Here is a 13,108-nt window from a genome sequence, read left to right on the forward strand (position 1 = left end):
ATCCTTGACCCTCAAAATGGTCTGGTGCCCCCTTTGTAACCAGTCGTTCCCCGACCTGGAATCTTTAAAAACCACATGTATATTCTCCATCTCTATAGTTTTGCCTTTTCCAGAAGGCCATATAAATAGAAGCATTATGGTATACATCTTGAGTCTTAGCTTCTTTCAGTTAGTACAGTACATTTGAGGTTTATCCATGTTATGTATCAATAGTTCATTATTTTTTATTGCTGAGTACTATTCCATTGTGTGTAAGTACCACAGTTATCCATTTACTAAGGAACATTTGGGTTTTCTGTTATCAATCCACTATTAAACATCTACTTACAAATTTTTAGTGTGAATATAAATTTCTATTTCTCTAGGGGTAGAATTGCTGTGCCCTATGTTAAGTGTATGTTATACTTTATAAGAAACTGCTAGTCTATTTTCTAAAAGGTTTGTGTCACTTCGTTTTCCCCTTAGCACTATCAGAGTCCTAGTTGCTGCATAATCTTACCAAAACTTGGTAGAGGCAATCATTTCCATGTTAACCTTTATAACATGGATGAAGTAGTATCTCATTGTAATTTTAAAAATATCACTTTAATACCTACCTGTTTTATAGCAATAATATTAATATGATAGTTTTTTTCTTATTTTTATTCAGATTAGTTTTTTCAAGATTGATTATTACTAACAATTTTGATTTTTAGTATGGTTGGATATTTCTTATTAAGAATGCAACAAAAGCATTTTGGATTTTGGAATATTTGCACATAAATGATAAGATATTTTGAGAATCAGACCTACATCAAAACATGAAATTCACTTATGTTTCATATACACCTTATAGCATAAGTTGCTTAGGGCCTCACTAAGTTGCTGAGGTTGGCTTTGAACTCTGGATCCTCCTGCCTTAATCTCCCCAGCCACTGGGATTATAGGCATGTGCTGCTTAGCTTAGCTCCAAGGTTTTTTATTTTAATTCTATTTGCTTAGTAAATACAATTTTAATAACTAAGTTCTTCCACATCACTGAAAATATGTGCTTTTCTTTATCCTTGGGCATCTTGAATCATCTGATGTTGAGGGACCCCTTCAATGCATGTCCTTTAGTTTTTTTCTTCAATTTTCGCCACCTGGAATGCTATGGCCTGGCTGGGACTGTCAGAAGCAGGAACTTCCCTTCCCCTTCATCTTCACTTTCTTCTACTTTCTCTTCTCCTTCCTTTGTTCTTCTGGTTCAGGATTTGTCTCCCTCTCTCTTCCTTCTTTGGAGGCTCACATTCTCCGAGCCTACTTTCAAGACAGGTGTAACTTAAGTGTCCATTTTCCCTGCATTCATTATACTTGGATTTGTCAAAGTAGTTTCTTGTACTTTAGTGTGAGTTCAGCCACTCTGCCATTGCCAGTAGCAGTGCTTGCCCTTATCACTCTAGCAAGTAACTGTTGGTTGTTTACTGCTCCAGTGCAGTTTTGTGTAGTCTTTATCAAAAAAATAAAATAAATGCAACCCCTTTCTTCCTTCCCAGTATCTTTGTCTTTGGTTATAATAGCACTGAGTGTCAGGGAAGATGAGAGCACAGAACTTGTTCTTTCTCCTGCCATTTAAGCATCTCTAGTCCTGCAGGGTCCTTTTAAACAGATGCCATTCATAGGACTCTTTGGAGAAATGGCCAGTTCCAAGGCTGGAGCAGGGTGGATACCAGAAGAGCTTGGAATGTCTTATAAACTAAGGAATATAAGAGTTGATTTTACTTTCTAAAAGTATTTTTAGCTGTAGTTGGGCACAATACCTTTATTTATTTATTTTTATGCAGTGCTGAGGATCAAACCCAGTGCCTCACACATGCAAGGCAAGTGCTCTACCACTGAGCCACAACCCCAGACCTCATTTTTACTTTTAATGAGATGAATGATGATGCTGAGCATTTTTTTCAAGAGTCTTCTTGTCATTAATATATCTTCTTCTTCTTTTTCTTTTTCTATTTTGGTGAACTGTCGCAACATTAATACATATTTTTTTTGAAGAATGATTTTTTAAAAAAAAATTTTTTATGAGTTCTAATCAGTTATACATGACAGTAGAAAGCCCTTCCATACATTGTACACAAATGGAGCAGAATTTTTCGCTTCTCTGGTTGTACATGAAGTAGAGTCACACCGTTCATGCAATCATACATGTACCTAGGACAATGATGTCCGTTCATTCCATCATCTTTCCTACCTCCTTACCCCGCCTCCCCAACATTAATGCATTTTTAAATGGGTTCTTTTGTTGTTGATTAAAAAACAATTTGAATGATGGTTTTTACATTTGTAGAGTTATACAGTGACCACCACCATCCAGTTTTATAACATTTCTATCACTCCTAAAAGTTCCAATGTGCCCATTTGTTATTGAGTTTTGAGTGTACATGTACATATTTAGATGTAAATATTTTCCCTGTGAGTGCCAAATCCTACCATTGTAAATTGACTTTTTTCAAGTGACATTCTCACAGGAAATTTTGATTCATTATTTGAATAACAATGACATCCAATATTAGCAAGAATAAAGTATAATCCAAGATACATTAAAACCTTGATAAGAGAGTTGAAGATTTTGCAGCTCTCATTTTCAAATAAAAATAAAGAATTATTTCCAATTTCGGGTTAACTGTTGGTTTTTTACTGCTCCAGTGCAGTTCTGTGTAATCTTTATCAAAAAATAGATGTAGATTCTTACACGGAGTGAGCCAGCCAACCTGTTAGAACTGTTGCTTGGCTCTTGTACCAGTTCACTGGAACCCTCCCTGCCTTTAGATATTTAAACATGCAAAAATTCAATAGAGATAATGTCAGCCCCTGACTCCAGTGTTGTTCACCGGAGGCTCTTGGAGGAGCTGATGAGTGGGTGAACTGAGGCTGGAGCTAAGGAAAGAGGACTGCACACAGGACCCTGTGGAGGGAATGGGGTGGTGTTTGAGGGGCTGAACGAAGGTGTCGAGGGAGGATGTCAATGAAGGAAGACAAGAGAGAATAGGATCACTGTGGAGACTAGATTTTATTCTGGAAGAAATGGGAAGCCATTCGAGGGTTTCAGGCCCAAAAGTGGTGGGGTTGACTTTTGCTTTAGAAACAGGCCTCTGGCTGGCTCCATGGCTTTCTTCTCACTCTCTTGGTTTTATTACCCTCTAGCTATTGGCTTTGCTTACAATAACATAAGTGCATCAATCCCAGTCCTCTTTGGGACACATCACATTCTTCAGAGGAGGGTGCCTGTCTCCCCACTCATTGAAGAACACCTCCAGTCACCCTGATTGCACCTTAATGAATACAGGAGGATGGGGTTCCATGTGTTTAAACCACAGTACAATCCTGGAACCAGAGATCTTAGATTTGGATCAATTCCACCCACATTGGACTGCTGCATAATCCAGTGATTTGTACAGCAGAGAGGTATCACAAATGTTCACTGCAGTTAACACCATCACCGTCCAATCAATGGCAGTAGAGTATAAGGAATGATTTTGATTGTTCTGACTTATGTTTTAGTTATGATGGACCTCTCTATCTATCTATCTATCTATCTATCTATCTCTCTATCTCTCTGTCTCTGTCTCTTAGTGGCACTGGTGATTGTTTTGTATAGTCTTTATCAACAGAGTTATTCTATCACTGAACCACATCCAGCTGATGGGCTTTCAAGCACATGTTACCATACCTGGCCAGGTTCCCCTCTCTCTCAAAACAGAACAAAACACACACACACACACACACACACACACACAATTAATTGATTACAGACAGTTCTCAAATTAGAATTTTTTTAAGAGAATTTTAATATTTATTTTTTAGTTTTCGGCGGACACAACATCTTTGTTTGTATGTGGTGCTGAGGATCGAACCCGGGCCACACGCATGCCAGGCGAGCACACTACCTCTTGAGCCACATCCCCAGCCCCTCAAATTAGAATTATTGACTCATGGTTTTGTTTTGTTTTGTTTTTACTTTAGGATGGTGCATATGTGATATGTATTCAGTAGAAACTATACTTCTTCTCTTATGGATCTTTTCTGTGGTTAACAGTATGCCATAGGATACTGTACTGATTCTGGGAGCTACAGTGAGCCACAAGTCCCAGCCAGACATGTGATCTATCATGAAGGCAATCAGCCAACAGTGCACAGTGTAATGTGTTGCCAGTATTTTTTTTTATATTGTTTTTTGTGTTTTCACATCCCATGTGTCTCCAAAATGCCCATCTGTGTGTGTACATGATATTCAACACTTTGTTACAAAATAGGCTTTGTGTTAGATGGTTTTGCCCAAGTGTAGGCTTAGAGTGTTCTGAAGTGCTTCAAGCAGACCAAGCTAAACTATGATATTTGGTATGTTAAATCTATTTTTTGACATAATTCAATTTATGATGGCTTTATCAGGATATAACCCCTTTGTAAGTTGAGGAGCATCTGTTTTTTCTGAGTATTTGCCATACCTAATCTCAAGGGAGTCCTGAGACATAGTACATACATGATAATGTTGAGTCAACAATGAGTATCTGGGATAGCTTAATCCATTAGGTTAGTAGAAGAATCCAAATCAATTAGTTTAAAAGGCAATTTCAATACTTAACATATTAGAATATAATTTTTAACTATTTGTAAAGTGATTATGGTTTGGAATTGCCTGTTTACATTTTCTAAACATATTATTACAGATAGAACTTAACAACATAACATGTTTTATAGACAGAATCATGTTCTTAACTATGTAGTGGCAGATACTTCTATAATCTGGGTTTTGCAAATTTCCTTTTTTTTTTTTTTTTGTTATTTTGTTTTCTATCAATCTCTCTTTTCCTATCTCTAATTTCTTGTTTGGTTGTGACTGTCTATGATGATGTTCAAAAAGTTACAAACAGATTTGCTACTTTAGGGTGTAAACTTAACCTACTGTTGTTCACTTGGTTATTGAAACTAAATAATAGTTAATATATTTTCAAATAAATGAATATAAATTTTATTTGATTTTAATAAATAATTTTTAAGAGTTTTACAGTTTCCAAAACAATTAGTATCTCTTTTGTACATTTATGTTTTGGTCATTTATTTAGAATTCATTGTATAGGGGTTCTCATTATGACATAGTAAAATATTTTCAAGGAGGTAAAGTGTGAGGACTTTCCCTTTTAAATTAATTTTCTTCAAAGTCCATTTGATGTTATTCAAGAGTTAATATAAGACTTGTAGGTAAAAAAAAATGCTTTAGTTAGACATTATTGTGGGTTTTTTTTGTTGTTGTTGTTTGTTTTTGTTTTAACATCCCCAGCCCTTTTTACTTTTTATTTTGAGAGAGGGTTTTGCTAAATTGCCAAGACTGGCCTGGAAATTGCCATATTTTTGCCTCAGCATCTCCAGTTGTTGAGATTATAGGCGTGCACCAGCATAACTGGATAATCATAAATAGTATTGTGTTGCTATTTCCCAAAATACCTGATATTGAATGAAAAGGTGAGAGGTCTGCTAACCTAACTGCATTGTTCTCCCTATAATTCTTTCTTTCAGCTCACTTGAAAAGTACTTAAAATCTGTCAAGCAGTATGGCTTATTCAGTATTAAGCACATCCTTGATATCTGTGGGGGATCGTTCCAGGACTCCCCACAAATACCAAAAGTCAGGGATACTCAAGTCCTGTGTATAAAATGGCATACATAGTATTTGCATATGAACTACCCAAATCCTCCTATATATTTTAAATCATCTCTAAATTACTTATAAGACTCACTATAATACAAATAGTTGTTATACTGTATTTTTAAGGGAATAATAACAAGGAAAAAAACAATTCCATATAGACACAATTTTTTTCCAATATTTTCTCTTTGCTTGGTTGTGTCCATTTATGTGAAGCCTGTAGTTATAGATAGGGACTGTATCTTCATTTCATTAGTATTTGACCTTTACACATTGGTTCCCTTAGTTATTATACTAAAAAAATTATTATCTAGATACTGGACTATTCTTATATTTATTGTCACATTAAAATTCTATAAATGCCTTTTTCCTCAAAAGCATTCACATCATGACATAATACCATTAGAGACTTGGGGAGCTAGGTATGCAGTGGCAGAGCTCTGACCTAGCTAGTGCAAGGCCCTGAGTTTCATCCCCAGCACCGCTCACACACACACACACACACACACACACACACATGCCCTGGGTTCATCCCTAACACCACACACACAAACACATGCCATGGGTTCATCCCTAGCACCACACACACACACACCCACACACACGCCCTGGGTTCATCCCTAGCAACACACACACACACACACACACATACACACACCCTGGGTTCATCCCTATCACCACACACACACACACACACACTCACTCACACACACACACACACACACACATACTCACACAGTGTTTTGTGGGGGATTTACCAATGATTTCCACAATAAAACTGTCCAAGCAGGAAAATTAGGTAAATACTGAAGTGAGCAATGCTTTAAATGAAACATACATTTAATGTGTACTACCAGCCGAGCATTCTGGGAGATGCTGAAGATAGTCACCCAAATACAGCCCTGATTTTCTGGAGTGAACATTCTGCTGGGGAGACTAGTTGGCAAGCAGGCTGAGAACAGCAGGGGATGAGGGTCAGTTCAGAGAAATGATTTGTAAACAGTGCTCATAACCTTTGCTTCATGGATACAGATAGGTCATGTGCCCTGGAGGACCATTTCTGGGGGATCAACTCTCTTTGGGCTAGTTTGTCTCGAGCTGTATTTCTTATTTATGGCATTTTCAGACGACTCACAAGTGGCCTGTAAACAATTACCATGCTTCACTCTTCCTCTGTGTGTTTCCTATAAACTCTCAACTTAAGTTTTTTTCTGTCTTTTATAGCTCAGCTGCCAGTTGCCCTGAGACTTTCTCCATTCCACACCCCCCTAGGACTGCCCTGGCAGGATTACCTACCTTCTGGAAGGCTCTGTGGATCTGCTTTTGAAGGAGGCATGAGTCCTTCAAACTAAAAGCCATTTTTTAAGTAACACAGAGGCCTTCCCTGAAGGAAGCAGGGGACATGAATGGTTCCAGCAAGCCCCAGTTTGCAAATACTGGCTTCCAAAGCTCATTTAGAAGTCTGTTGCTTGGAACAATATTCACTCAGAGAGGTTATAAAAGCAGACCCAGTTCTCAGGCCAACTCACAAAAGCCTCTTCAGAGAAATGGATTTTACTCCAAGTTCTCTCACTGTCCTTATGAACCTCAAATTCCTCACTGTAAAAATTGGGGATGTGCTCATCATTGTTGCAGGGTTAAATGAGGAGGTTTGTTAGATTATCTAGCACAATGCCTGATGCCAGAGGTCTCCAGAAGTGTTAGCTTTTTTTCTTTATGTGCAGGCAGATATTACTGGTTCTTCAGAATTAAATGTTCCACTTCTCACTTCTGAATTTTGTACAATTGGTAGGATCATAGGTTCGTGGGGTTGAAAAATGAGTAGGACAACTCTCCAATGTCATTCAAGTGGGAAAAGAGGGAAGTGCTATAATACAGGTAACTACCATTTATTGAGCATTTACTATGCTGTAATGCCATAATAAGTACAGGTTAAATACTGGCTAGTATCACTTAACTCAGACATAACGTCAGTGGACCAAGCTGCTTGCCTAGTGTGTGTTCCTGATTGCCTTGGCTGAAGGTATAAATAGCTCCAAGTTCTTTCAGTTTAGCCCCTGTCCATCAGTGAAGAATGATTATTTGGGGATATTTTTGTCTGTCACTCAGCAGTTTCAGCAAAAAGATGCATTTCAAATTCCCAAAGGACAGAAGCGGCATTCTCTCTGGTTCCTGCAGGTCTGACTGGGCCTGGTTTCCTCTTGAAATGCCTCCCTGTGATGTTATGACTTAAAAGATGGAGGGCTGTTTGATCCAAGCCCGGGATTTGTTAGCTACAGGGTTTTTGTTAATAGAAAACACTCACACACCTCTAGGGGGGAGAAATTAAAGCACATACTTCCTTCTCTCTGACCTCTGAACCCTTGCCATTTACATCAAACACTCTCTGGGGGAGAACGCTAAATTAATAATCTGTGATAGTGCCCTGTCTAACCGGTCTCAATTTCAACTTGGCATTTTCTCCTCAAACTGATGAGTTCCCATCTCTGGAGATGTGTGTGTCCTCCAGAGGTCTAAACAGAGGCAATGTGCTTGGGAACGCAGAGCATGGCTCACACAGTGTTCTTCATGCACCAGGATTCAGAGTTCTCTCAACTTTCAAGAATTAACTGTGCAGTGGTTGTACAATGGCTAAATGACGTGGCCTCTCCACACCTTGATTCCTTTATGTGCAAAATGGGGATTTTACCTAACCTTGGGGGAGTTGTGAAGACTAAAGGAAAGAATACGTATGAAAGCACTATGTTCTGTGCTCTTTAGTTATAACCTTTTGTTCTCAGGGGAAGTCAGCAAATTGTAGTGAGAAATAGGTCCAGAGCAACATTTGCTCTTTGAAAAGGTAGGCCTAAAAAAGCACCGGCCCTTTAACTTCCAGGACACTTTCAAACCTGTGGGATCTTCTATAAAAATTTAAAGATGAAATCTAGAAAAACTTTGCTTAAGTGATTTTTTAAAAAAGTTATTTAAGCTGTTAAATAATCAGTAGAGACCAATATGATCTGACTGTAATATTAATAATGCCTTAAATTTGCTGCCTTGCTACCTACGGCGTGGGCAGGGGTTACTCTTAGCAGTCCAAACTGTAAATGTTCAGAGCACAAATGTCAAGGTCCTTCTATCTAGTAGCCCAAAGCAGTGGGAAAAGAGGTGCCTTTCTTCAAAAACTGCTCCCTCTTTTCTTTTAATTAATAAAAACTAACAGTGAGACACTATGTTTGCTGTATTAAAATCATGTACAGTGTACACCAATTGATTTTCTTAAAGATCTTTTATTCACTTGTTTGCTTGCTTTTTTGCTGCACTAGGGAATGACTACAGAACTTCACACACACTAGGCAAGTACTTTGCCACCAAGCTACATCCCCAGCCCCTTTTTGTTTTGAGACAGGATCTTACCAAGTTGCCTAGTCTGCCCTCAGACCTGTGATCCTCCTACCTCACCCTTCCAAGTAGCTGAGATTACAGCTGTGTATCATTGTGCCTGGCCATTACTTTTCTTTCTTGACTAAAGGAACTCAGAAATTCCCCCTGAATATATCTCCATAACTTAAATAAGGGGGGAGATAATTTTTTTTTTTAGAAGTTTGGAAACAGAGGTAAAGAAAATCAGTTCCATCTAGGCAGTATTATTCATTTGGAAAAAGAAGAGGAGGATTGAAGAAGGTACTGTATTCCTGCAGTAAAAACAATCTGTATTTGAGAAATATTTCTTCTCAGTGAAAGTCCATTGGCAATCTTTGCTGCTTGAGGAATAAGGACATTTTTATAACTTGTGAAAACTCTAGCGGAAGGCAGCCTTGGTTCTGATAGCATGGCGTTGGGTGCTGTCACTGTTATTACACATGCCTTTGGTCCAGGCTTTGTTCAAGTGTCTGTTCGTGTCCTGGCCAACACCAACTGGATCCAGATCTCTGCAGTCCAATCTCACAGGAACACACTTTTCTGTTCACCACAGTGCTTCCTGGAGGTGTCCTCCAGTTCTAAACCCTCACCCTCTGCCACACACAGAGCCACTGGGCTCCTTCTTATCCAGAACCTGTGCTGATCCTAGCACGCTGTGGTGGCACCCTGCTTATTCAATCTTTTGAGTTATCATAAATGCAAAAAAAAAAAAGGTAGCATCTGCTGCTGGGGCTCCCTGAGTGTATTTATTGTCCACTTATCTTCTACCATAAAAGTGATCATCAGGTCCATTTTTTCTTAGCCTGGCTTCCTACTGTTGAGTCATGGAAAACACTGTGGTGTGAAGAGAGCACTGTGTTCATCCATGAGGAGTCAGCCCCAGCGTTGCCTTCTCTAGATGGTTGCCTGTTTTCTTTTACTGCTCCTTTGTGACCCCCACAGAACTGTGCCCTTGTCCTTGTGAGCTTCTTGGGGGTTGAGACTAAGTCCATTTTCCCTGAATGTTCAATACCTTCAAGAGAGCCTAGGACAAGAGTGGATGCTCAGTCAGGGCCAAATGAATTAGTGAATTTGGAAGCAAAACCTTGGGGAGCCACCTAATCTCTCCAGATCACTTTCCTCACCTAGTGCAAGGGGATAAATAATACTTTCTTCACAGAGCTGTTATATCGAACCAGATATCTTTGAAATCCTTTTGTGAATTATAAAATAATCTATCTTATAAGAATTTGGAAATACTTGTTCAGCCTTCTTGTTTTATCTTTTCCACATCTAGGTGAGTAAGAGGACATTCTATGTATTATTGCACACGAGCTTGCTCTTTGGTAACATTGATCCCCAGGAGGACATAATCATAAAGAAGTAACCAGGTGAAGAGCTTAGTCATTTATTAAGCCATTGATAATCTGGGCACTTCAGTTATATATTCTGGGGAAATGTATCATACATTTTATGGGGAAATTACTTATTACACTTTGTACTTCCCACTCCATAGATTTGAGGGACAGGGGGCGATTAGGCCTCTCTTCTCATGACTTACACATTGCAAGGAACATTTCCAAAGTGTTATGGCCCATAACTGGGCCGTGTGAGAAAGTGTGCCAATGTCTGGAGGCAACCATGCAGGTACCAACTAACTCAGCCTGCGAGCTGCAGCAGCCTCATTGGACATTTTATCTACACCTTTATTTCCCTGGGAATTACCAACAAGGTAATTTTAAATCTTCCCTCCTCCCAGCCACGCACACCTTTTCTCCTCCCTGAAGTGGACTTAAACACATTTTTCGGGGCTGCTTTAGTGAGCTCATGGTCCTCATAATCTCCTTAGAGAAGTGTATGCACATTAAGGGGACGTATTTAATAGACACAGCGCCTCTGTGAAAGAATGCTTTGTGGAAGGCTGCCTTTGTGTATTTCTCCATCTCGCAGCAGTTCCTGGGGCGCTTCCCAAGTCTCCCTGACACTGAATGGCAGGGCTGGGAAGGACCTTGCTCCAGAATAATGGGAGGGGGCGCTGGGGTGGGGGCAGGGAGGAGGCCAGCATTGGAATGCGGAGACCATGGTATTGGCTCTCCAGGGTTGAGCATCTTAACATTTTCTCTTCTTCTTACCCCCAGCTGTGGACTTTGCATTTTCAATGAGAGCCCCTCTACCCTAAGCTCCAGTGAAAGTGGATCACTTTAAGCCTGCAACAATGATGGTTTCTTATCCTCTTAGTTAATGCTTTAGATAACTTTCTTTTAGACCAGGTAGGGGCTTGTAATGTGGGACTGTGGCTCTGGCTTTGCCTGGTAAGGCATGTGAAATTTTCTCATCTCTTCTAACCATCTCTCCCCATCCTCCAGCTTTCTCTTAATTTTAAATAAATCTTTGCATTTGTATATGTGGATGTGCAATGCTCTGTTAGTGTCCTATCATGAACAGCTGTCAAAGAGAGAATTTACTTATAAATGATAACATCCCCCACATCTCAAAGCTGTTAGACAAAGGATTTGCACTTTCTCTTCCCTTAAATTTAATTTGTAAACTCCAGTCTAGACGTTGACCAAGGGAAGCTCTTTAATTCACTTATGGTAAAACCACAAAGATTATGCCTGATAATCGTTCCTCAAATATTCAAGAAAAAAATATTCTCAATATTTTAAAGATAAGACTTAGCAGAAGTGCTCATTTGGGGGGCACCTTTCAAGAACCAGGTTAGAATTTCTCTTTTTAATGTGGATGGCTATTGACTTCAGAAAGAGTAAATATTTTATCCAAGATGTGAAAGTCACAAAGCAGTAGAGGTGGGATTCAAATGTAATCAGCTTCTGCCTGAACACTTAGGTTAATTACATTAAATGATTCAGCACTTAATGAGTCCTGTAGTATTTGCTGTTTGCTTGAATCTTATTTCTTGGTGTAGAAAGCTCTGGAGAATATAGGCATGGGTTAATAGAGAAACTATTTTTTGTGCAACTCAGTCAAGAGGAAATATTTTACAGATGCAGCAGGGAAGGCATGTTTGTGCATCTCAGTCCTCTCTCCTAAGGAGACTTGTATGGAATACCTCTCCTCCACTTGCTGCTCAGGGAGAATGGAATAGATGTGGAAGCAATTTGAAAACCGGAAATGAATGCACATGTAAAGTTTTATTGTCATCCCCGATAGGATGGGAAGAGAGAAAAGGAAAGAAAACCCGAGAACAGAGAACATTCCAATCTCAAGTAAGTTTTTTTAGTAAGCAATGTCTATCGTAAATTCTGAAATTATTTCCTGATATGTTTGGAAAAGCTCTCCTGTGTAGTTGAAGTTGATTTCTTCTTGACTTTCTCCTTTGAAACAGATAAAGTGACTGCTGTTATGGCTCACATAGTCTCTTTGTAGACTTGAGAGACTGTCAAGGGCTTCCTTGTGAAGTCCAAGTGATTTATTGTGTGCAAAGGTGTGTCACGAGTGTACTGGTTCCATCTACCTAGATTAAGTTTGGATAGAATCTGTCCTCAGTTGTTGATTGGGAAAGACACACATGGACAGAAAGAGAAGTAATACAGAGCTATTTTTATTTGAATTAGAGCTAAAGAATCATGCTTTATTTTTTTTTGACCCCAAGTTAGTATAATGAGCTTTCAAAGTGTCCCTAGTAAGTACTAAGTCACCATCTTCTTCTTATCAGTCTACTTAGTTTTCCCTTTTAGCTTTCCTACAGGTTTATGCCTCCCTCTTTGTCCATTTCTTCTCAGGATTGTCATTTACAAGGAAATAGAACAAAAGTTGAAATATCTAATTCATTTCATTAAAATAAAGAACATGTATAGACTTTTCACCCTTTTTGTTGGCTGGGACATTAGTAGCTCTATTTTAGTTTTACTAAAATATATTTGAATAGCTTTGAATGTACTGCCAAAGGCAAGAAGGCACTTAAAACCTTTGCATTTTATAGTGATTTGTTTGCCAAGCTGGCTGCTCTCCCAGACAGTGCATCCCTGAACATGGGTGGTGGTGAAAGCGACTTGATGTTTAGTGTTTGTTTGAACCACATTGAGAGTTAGGCTTTGAAATATA

The 13,108-nt window shown here is 38.9% G+C and overlaps 1 protein-coding gene and 1 pseudogene across 1 annotated transcript in view; one reads left to right on the forward strand and one right to left on the reverse strand.

The window, feature by feature from the left end:
• The window catches only part of Cachd1 (cache domain containing 1), a 205,336-nt gene that overhangs the window by 15,346 nt on the left and 176,882 nt on the right, over positions 1–13,108 (forward strand). The window lies entirely within an intron of this gene.
• LOC124096860 (zinc finger CCHC-type and RNA-binding motif-containing protein 1-like) lies at positions 1,015–1,590 on the reverse strand (annotated as a pseudogene).

Source organism: Marmota monax, unplaced genomic scaffold (genome assembly GCF_021218885.2).
Source record: "Marmota monax isolate L192 unplaced genomic scaffold, Marmota_monax_Labrador192_F-V1.1 WCK01_AAM20220418_F8-fsc00023, whole genome shotgun sequence".
Taxonomy (NCBI): domain Eukaryota; kingdom Metazoa; phylum Chordata; class Mammalia; order Rodentia; family Sciuridae; genus Marmota; species Marmota monax.